We start from the raw sequence: 8,862 nt of genomic DNA, 5'->3' as shown, positions 1-8,862 counted from the left end.
ATTTGAAAACTGGAACACGCATTTTCTGAAAATAGTCGGGTAATCAATGGCTTTCGGGGTAAACTTCATCCACACCTACAATATTTTTAATTTCCACAAATTTTGTAGTTGAGGAGTTTTTTTTATAGTAATTCTTCAAGATTTGCAAGCTTCCATGTGAGGTAAATTTTCTGCCATCAAGGAAAATTTTATGAGATAGAAAAGCACGCAATTATTTATTGACAAAAATTATTTTTCCATTCAGAAGTCTTTGAGATAAACTAAGGATGCGAGTCAGACTACCATATTACGGAGTTTTTTTATTAAGTTTACCTCAAAGAGAAATTGGACAGTGCAAAAAATTAGTTCCTATCAAGTTGTAAATTTTTCATTTCGGCAGTTGATGCAATGATCTTTTTTGGAAAAAGGTAGCAAAGGCAAACTGTGGAAAAAGCTTCCTAAATTTGAAGGCATTGGTCACGGTTGCAGTATTGCCGGCGCTGCCTGCCACAAAATCTACCCCTCATAGAATGGAGTTCTGGAGGACAGGCTGAAATCCATCAAAGGAACTGCGATTCAAAAACAAAACCAATGGGCCAACATCCACCTAATATGGGTTGCTGGATCAAATTCGGGACCATGCAAGCTTGCTTTCTTTTTTCAACATACTTACATAGTTGATACCAGCAATTGTTTACAGTAAAAAGATTTTGAAGCAATTCAAAATTTGAAGCGATGGGAAATTGTAAAGACTGACTTTTTACTGTGAAAGATATACTTGAAGCTATTTAAAAAGTGATTTTAAGAGCAATATTGTAAAAAAAATTTTTCTCTTTCACGGAGCAACAGAAGGGAAGCAGATGATTAATTGAAAGTGCCTACTTGAGAACAGTTGAAAAGTCATCTGGGCACACACTTTGAAAAAATGGCTGTTTGATCAGGCGATAATGCTGAAGGATCAGGGTCCCGCAGTTTAATCTCATTGATCTAAAACGTTTTTTCATAATGCCTTTTATCTCAAAACCTTTCAGTCTAAATTAAATTTCATTCCTTCAGTTTTCTTCAGAGAAAATCTTAATTTGTTTTCTTTTCTATTTTTTTGCAAAAAAATCTTTCTTTTAAAAAACTGTTTGAATTGACAAACAAATAAACAATGATTCAAAAAAAACTTGCTTTTTCAAACGGATTGGCGGTTTTCGATAGTGAGCGATTTTTGTATATTTAATCGAATTTTTTTTCTCAGAGTTCATATACACATTTTTGACATCAAAGTTGACCAGAGAGTAGATCAAGACTACAGTGAACCCAGAACAAGAAAAACGAGCTAACAGGCCGAAAACTAGAGCATAGGATATGATATTAGTATGGCACAACCAAGCTAAAAAATCGCCACTTGTTATTAGTTCACGTCTAAATGTTTTCAGGTATTTTCAACAAGCCAGTTCAACGTGTTGTTGAACTTTTGATCTACTGTTCCAAAAGATTTGCTTTCAATTTAATGCCTTTCGAGCTACTGTCCTCGCACCATTTTCACAAAGAGTGTGATAATCTAATCACCGATACGTGAAAAGTTTGAAAAATAGTGGAAACGAATTTGTTTCTATAAGGCATCAACAAATAATTTAAAACATTGCTTAGTGACCGATTCCTAAACGTTTAATAAGATCTGTTTTTTTCTTCTCCGTGAAACAATTGTGCATTTATAAGTTTGCAGTAAACTTATCTATTAAGTTAAGGCAATGAAAAGGATCCACATATCAGTTAAAAAGATCTTTGTAATGAGTTTTGGTTTTTTGAATGGCTTTGAGCAATTTTGAAAGATTTTTTGTAGTTTTAAGACAACGTGTTTCCACTTGGTTCAAAAAAAAAACATTCTATAGAGTGATTTATTTGACCTAACGAATAAAAACCGGGTGGAAGATTCGCGTTGGGGCCTTCACGTCAATTGTTGAAATGTCCGATCAAAAGCTAGTTTTCATTAAGACTGAACAAAATGCTCATCGATATCCTCTAAATCAAAGAAAACGTTCATATTTTGATCTCCACAAGAATATGGGAAGATGCGCAAGCTATCGTTTTCTGTCATCTTGTTCGATGGAAGTCAAGTAGAGCCCAAGAAAAAAAGATTTGTTTGCTGAAGGAAATGAAAAAAATGCGAATATTTGAACATCCTTATAACGCTGAGCTTGGCACTGAAAACAGAAATAGAACCGCAAGCCACTAAAACGAGGAGATAAACAATCGGCAACTTATTTTTTAACGATAATGTGCAGAATTTAATGATAAATTAAAGAAGTCCTTTCGTCGGCAAAAGCGTTAGTGATATCCCTTCAATGGCAGAGAAAAAACCAGAAAAAGTGAGCTAAGTTTTTAATCAAGCAGAAATTGGATCACCTGTCTTTTATGGAAAAAAAATTTCAGAGTTCAAACCGATGGAAGTCAGGCAATTGAGCGAGTGAATTACGAACAATTCAGACAAAGAAATTGGACAATTTTTTCAAGACAAAAACTGTACAGAAGAATATTAGCTTCAACAAAAAAGGATTCAAGCCCATCGAAAGCTCCCATTCATCAAGCATGAAATCAACTAAAGTTTTCAATGTAACGAAATTTTACCGTATCTTTTTCCAGTAGTTCCGAAGTTTTGAATGTTAAAATTTTTTAATGGCCCTTCTCCTAATGAAAAAAAAACGTACAAAAAATGAAACAGATTTTGTGAGATGATCCTGACCATTTATGTAAACAAAAGAAACTTCTAAAAAATATGAATAAATAAACAAAGCCAATCTTGGCACAGAAAAAATACTGCATATTTGTTGAAGGTGAAAAGAACCAGGTTTTGAGTTAAGGGTTTGAATACAAAACATGAAATTTTTTCACACGCTGTTTTTTGGCCCAAACATTATTACGAAAACAAGAAAGTTAGAACCAAAAACATTTTTCTCAAATTATCGGCGAGTGGAGAAACCCATGTGTTGACGTTGGTACCTTTTCTAAATGGAATTGCGAGAACCAGTGATAAGGATTTGGACGATTGTGGACGGTGATGCAATATTACTTTTTTGGTGGTCAAGAGAGAGTTAGCTTTTGCAAACTTAGTTAGACTAGACAACAAAGAGTTTACATCAGGAAGCCAGCAGTATTGACTAGCCTTTTGAAAAAAAAACTATCACAAGACGGTTTCAATAGATATGCCAGAGCATCCAACTGATGCAGACGTGATTTTTTCCCTCGAGCTATCAGAAAATGGCTTAGATGGAATGAAAGGGTGCACCATGACAATTTAGGTTTCTCCCTTGAATTGAACATGTTCACCATACGTTAGGATTTTCAAAAAACGCACAGGTTTTCGTGAGCACAGGTACTAGTTGAAATCATCCGAATCTGGGATCCGTTTCCTGGATAACATAAAGATATCACATTGACGTGAATATTTCCTAAAACTGCCGAAGATAACAATAACAACGACAATTATTAGCCGTTCACGCAATGACAATAAACAAAAAACTGAGCGTTCCAGTTTAGACGAAGTAAAGAAAACTTCTGATAATTTCATCGCAGTAGGGATCGATTTGATTTTGTTCGTTTGTTTCGGCTTTATCTCTTCAATAGTTTATTTACACTCTGTTTTTCGGGAGCCAAATATCAGTTAATGATAAAAATAGCACTGAAAGATTTTCATTTATAAATGATAAGACCAATTCTATCTATAAAATGAAACAGCACTAAGTGGCTTTTAAAAGCAATGAAAAATTTTTATTGAAAAATTCAACAGCTTGAATTCATCCATAAAGAAATACAGCACTGGGGGTTTCTTTCAAAACAAACAGAGGACCAATTTTTCGTATAAGTTCAGAGGGGACTGAAGAATTATAAAGAAAGCTGATTTTATTTAAATATCAAGCATCGCAGGGATGTTTTTTTCTTAAAATAATTATGGGACCAATTTTATCAAAAAATGAATCAACACTGACGAGTTTTTATTACAATAATCAAGAATCTAATTTTATCTATGAAGAAAAACAGACCTGTGGGTATCTATAAATATATCCATGAAACCAATTTTTTGTATAAAATTAAACAGCACTGACTGGTTTTCATAAAAATAGTCAAAAGGCTAATTTTCTCTATTTGGAAAAACCCCAATGAGTGATTTGTTTTAACATAATCTGACGCTTATTATAATATAGTCTAGTTTTTGTATCAATTAGTATTTGATGCCATTGAAGTGATTGCCTCTGAGTCCAATTCACTGTCAGATGAGCTAAAATAAAGCAAGTACAGCGGTGTTTTAATTGCAGATTTCGTTTTGTACGCTTTGATTGAAATGAAAAAATTGTGACAATTGAGAAAGCTGACAAGTTTCCGTCATTAATTTTGCAATTTATAACATTATCAACGGCCGTAAACTAAATTTAGAGCGATGCATAAAATAAAAAAAAACATTCTCAGAGTTGCAGAATACAATGAGGATACGCCTGCTCTCAAACTGCGGACATTAATGCCATAAAAACGTGAGTTTTGGAGATCAATGACGGAAATTTGCAAGGATTGTCTGCAATTTTCTTTCGCTGATGTCCAAAGTTAAGCATATTTCTTCTAAGCGGTATGCAGTGAAAAAATGTCACTCATCTTTGCATACGCGTACAACACTGAATTTTAGGATTGACGACGTAATAAAGCATCTTGAGCCTGACATACGTAAACTTTACCAGTTATCTTTCCCTCAACTAGTCAGAAATATCGCTTCACACGTTTCTCATACCACTGTCCAACGCCGCACATGACATTGAAGAGGGGGAACAGCAATAATTTTGAGTTAAGATGGATTTGGTTTGAATTGGGTTTCACTTTTTATCATCAGTATTATTTCAAATCTGATCAATAAATATCATTACAAGATAGACAACCACCAAAATCAATAAAAACTTAGTACTCTTTTTACATTTGACCGCTATATGTTATTTTATGTCAACGGTGCTGTCAGTCGTTAGAAAACGGTGGCACAATTAATCATTCGTAGCAATTATACAAAAACGGAATATGTTGGTTTTTTTCCAAACATCTGATATCCACATTGTTTAAATGAGATTATAATTTTTTGTACTGAGTAGTCCTTAAGTTATTCAAGACTGCCAATGATAGCACCACCCAAGGTGAGGTGGTCGAAATATGATTTGACGATTTGGTTTCTGAGGGGTAATCCCTCCAGCCAAAAGTTCTGATTTCTAAGAGAGCTTCGCATGAGCAGCATTGATTTGCTTGGTGACTAAAGTACTTTCAAGAACCATCTCGAAAAATCGTTCGAATCAGAGTTGGTAATAAGACTCATTTATTTACTGTCTGTTCAGTAACCTGAAAAAAATTATAAACCTGTAACTAATAGAAACTTATAACAGTTTATAACAGAGTTATAACAGTAATGATAACAGTTAGAAATTTATTATAACTATTTTTCTAGTGCTTTATTCGCATCATGATAACATTAATTCTAGCAATAATTATCCCTTGAATTTATCAATCTAATCAACGAATAAACAATAGGTTCAGTTATCAAAATAAACGAACAAAAATAAACAGAATTTACAAGATTTTAAGAACTTGTCGTTATTGAAATAACTCTCTTTCTGTATTCGATACCGAAAGACATATAATTGGCAATCAGAATTCAATTATTTCAGAAAACAAAAACTCTTCCGAGCCAATTGTAATTTTTTGCCTAAATTTGATCCAAAGACTTGATCTTCTCAATGTGGAGTTTGTCAACGGTCACTTTCGTTAGCCATCCCATCCTATAAAAAGCCCTTCTATAGCAGAAGGATACTCCTTTGAAAGTAACAAGTGGATGAAAATCAAAACATTTCGCCAATTTTTTTTTTGCTTGAACTCACTTTTTCTCTAGAGCCTAAACAAAAATTTTCAGAACAACTATAGCATCAATAATGTATTTGAAAAAATGGTGTCAAGAAAAAGTAGCAAATGATATCTTTAAAGGTTCATTCCACAGTAAGAGCCTCCAGTGCCTTTCAGTTTTTGAAATATAATGACTTATATAATTTTTCTCTCTTGAAATAAGTTTTTCGCTGACTTCAGTCTCATTAAATTTTAAATAGGTCTCGAAAAACATACAAAAAACTATCACGAATTGTAAAAGCAGGGTTGTTTGCCTAAAAGACGTAAAAATGATGATCTTACATTTTGCGTTTTGCGATAAAATAATATTTTTCCGATTAAAGGCGTAAAAAGCGATAATATGCTGAATAGTAGCTGTCTCGGAATACTTTTGTGAAGTACAAACTAACCGTTCATGGCTTTTACCTATAAACAGAATTTCGCCATAATTAAAAACCTGCCACATTTGACCGTTTATGCACTTTACGGCTTCCTGTAATATCTGAAGGAAGACTAAAAGTATTTGAAATCACTTGAATGTAAGTCAGGTATACAAAGTGTTTCCCCTAGAGTGCTGATATATAACAAAGTTAACTCTCCGCCTACGTTCTATTCAGATTTGCGAATTAAGTTATCTTATTATGATTCGAGATATGGAGCTGTTGACTTTGTCCAGAAACTCAAACTTTTTTTTTCAAAATGAACAATATAAATGGTCATTTTTGTCAGCCGTCCAATCCTGTAAGAAGTCGTTTTATAGCAGAAATGCACTCCTACTGAAAAAAAAACACATGGTTAAATATCAAAGAATTTTGTCCAAAACGTTTGCCTGAAATTGATTTTTCTCTCGAGCCAAAATGAAAAGTTTTATATTAACTTTAGCATACATAAAGTTTTTGAGTGACTCGTTTCAAGAAAAAGCAATAAGTGAGAATTTTAATGCTTCATTCTGCTCACAATCATTGTGAGTAGGTTGTTATACACTATCAATGGCCAAAAAGAGTCCCAAATACCTTTCAGTTTTTGGTATATAGCGTTTTATACAATTGTTCTCTCTTGGAAAAGACTTTTCACTGATTTCAGCGTCATTAATCACTAAATTTGGCTCAAATAACACACAAACCAGTTAGCAGTAGTAAGCTAAGCAGGATGATTCACCTAGAGGACGTGGAAATGATGATCTTTTGTTTTGCGTAGCGATAAAAAAATAATGCTTTTCTGATTAAATGCTTAAAAGACATTGATTGCCTGTTTAATAGTAGCTGTTTCTCAAAAAAAATTTATGAAAAGTGCACTAACAGCTCTTTCTTTTTAGAATATACCTAGAAGACGAAGTTTGCAATTTTTAAACAACTGCCACTTATTGACCCCTTAAGCACTTTATTGCTCCCTGGAACATCTAAAGCAAAACTAAAAGTAGTTGAAACCATTTTGATGTACCGAAGGTATACAAAAAAAGTCCCCGACGGTGCTTATGTAAAGTGATGTCAACTCTCTGCGTACGTTTTGTTCAGAGATGAAAGTTAACTAGGCATTATTATGATTGGAGATATGTAGGTGTTGACCTTGTCCAAAAACTCAAATTTTTTTTTCAAGATGAACAATGTAAATGGTCGATTTTGTCAGCCTTCCTATCCTGTAGAAGTTGTTCTATAGCAGAAAGGCACTCCTACTGAAATTAAAAGGTGATTGAAAAGCAAAAATTTGTGACCGAATTTTTTTTTGCCTCAACTCAGTTTTTCTCTCAAGACTAAACAGAATTTTCTCATCAGTTTTTTCATCCCGAATGTATTTGAAAAATGAGTTTCAAGAAAAAGAAATGAATGATTATTTTAATGGTTAATATGTCCCCGATTAGTGTTAAAAAATTTGTAAATAATATCAATGGTCAAAATCGCCTCCAGTGCCTTTTCAGTTTTGGACATATAACGTTTTATGCAATTTATTTCCCTTATATTAGGCCTTTTCACTGTCTTGAGTATCATTGAACACTACATCGGGCGCAAACAAATCTGTTGGCTGTAATACGATAGGCAGGACTCTTAAGCTAGGCTAGAGAACGGAGAAAAGATTATCTTAGGTTTTGCGTCGCTATATAATAATGTTTCTTTTCTGATTAAATGCGTAAAATGTACTGATAACCTGTTGAATAGTAGCTGTTTGTGAAAAGTATCATGAAAAACTCTCTAAACGCTCCTTAATTTTGGAACATAGCTGTGAAAAATATGCAATTTTTAAACAACAGCCACTTTCTGACCGTATAAGCCTTTAACATCTAAAGCAAGACTAAAATTAGATGAAGTCCTTTTGACGCACGGTAGTAGGTAAACGAATGATGACCCCTATTGTGCCTATTTATAGTTCACGTTAGCCCTCAGCCTACGTTCTGTTCAGAGGAGATATGATTTATGTTAGCATTATTATCATTGTAGATACGTAGGTATTGATTATGGTTCAAAAACTCAAAAATTATTTTTCCAATGTGAAAAATGTAATGGTTGCTTTTGTCAGCATTCGCAACCTGTAAGAGTTTTTCCATAGCAGAATGGCACTATTACTTAAGGCAAGACGTGGCTGAAAAGCAAAATTTTTGGACGAAAGCTTTTTTTACCAGAACTCAAAATTTCTCTACAGAGTAAATAGAATGTTTCTTATCAGCTTTTGCACCCATAACGTATTTGAAAATTTAGTTAAAAAAGTAATAAATGGTTCCTTTAACGTCTCATTCTGTCCACAACAGGATTGAATGATTCGGTAAGCACTATAGCAGGTTAAAAAAGGGCCTCAGTGCTTTTAAGTTTTTCACATTCGCGTGTCAATTGATTCGTCTGGATTCTTCAGTGACACCACCCCTATATCACAGCCATCAAGCTTTTACCGCAGAGAAATAAATTTACTTCTCGGCAATTTCTGGCTGAAAATTGAAATTTTGGTGTCAAGCCGTAGTGAGCACATTAACGTACCCACGAAAAAATAGTAAAATTAATATTT

Source organism: Convolutriloba macropyga, chromosome 4 (genome assembly GCF_964194025.1).
Source record: "Convolutriloba macropyga chromosome 4, txConMacr16.3, whole genome shotgun sequence".
Classification (NCBI taxonomy): Eukaryota; Metazoa; Xenacoelomorpha; order Acoela; family Convolutidae; genus Convolutriloba; species Convolutriloba macropyga.
The sequence above is the reverse complement of the archived record's forward strand: the minus strand, read 5'-3'. Positions refer to the sequence as shown.